The sequence below is a fragment of the Mauremys mutica genome, chromosome 2, assembly GCF_020497125.1.
Source record: "Mauremys mutica isolate MM-2020 ecotype Southern chromosome 2, ASM2049712v1, whole genome shotgun sequence".
In the NCBI taxonomy this organism is placed as follows: Eukaryota; Metazoa; Chordata; order Testudines; family Geoemydidae; genus Mauremys; species Mauremys mutica.
The window spans coordinates 128,857,942-128,858,547 of record NC_059073.1 but is presented as its reverse complement, the minus strand read 5'-3'; positions in this window follow the sequence as shown (position 1 = coordinate 128,858,547).

The following is a 606-nucleotide window of genomic DNA, read 5'->3' as shown; positions in this document are numbered from 1 at the left end:
ATCTGCAGATGACTGTGTGGATTCAGGGGCCTCAACCATTAATGTTAATGGGGATTGTGTGGCTAACTCCATATGCATTGCAGAGAATAGTTATTCCTGTAAATGCATTCACTATCAACAGTACCACACTGTTTAATTTTCAAGACCTGAAACTGTAGGTGTATTTTCAAAGTATTGCCATAATTTTCTCTTACTTGACCTGTCTAGATTGTAAAAAATAACAGTTAAAGACAACTCAAGGTCATTGAATAACAGGCTCAATTGGGATTATTTAATAAAAGATAATCAGTCAGAGATTACTATAGCATTACACAGAATACGGAAAGAATAGATACATAGCCACCCTTTGATGTGATGAGGATTGATAATAGAGTTGCTATGTCTCTCTCCTTCACTGTATTTGGAGAGATGCGGCAAATTTCATTCCCCGGCTAAATTACCAGATCAGTGTCGTCATATAGGATTTTCAAACAAAGAAAACCTCTTTTGCAAAATAAACATATTTTAATGTCTATTCATTCTCAGTTTACCTGATTTATGTGTGAAAGCATGATTATTTACACCTGGGAGGACTAACAAGATAGTATATTGCAATCGGTCTTTCTT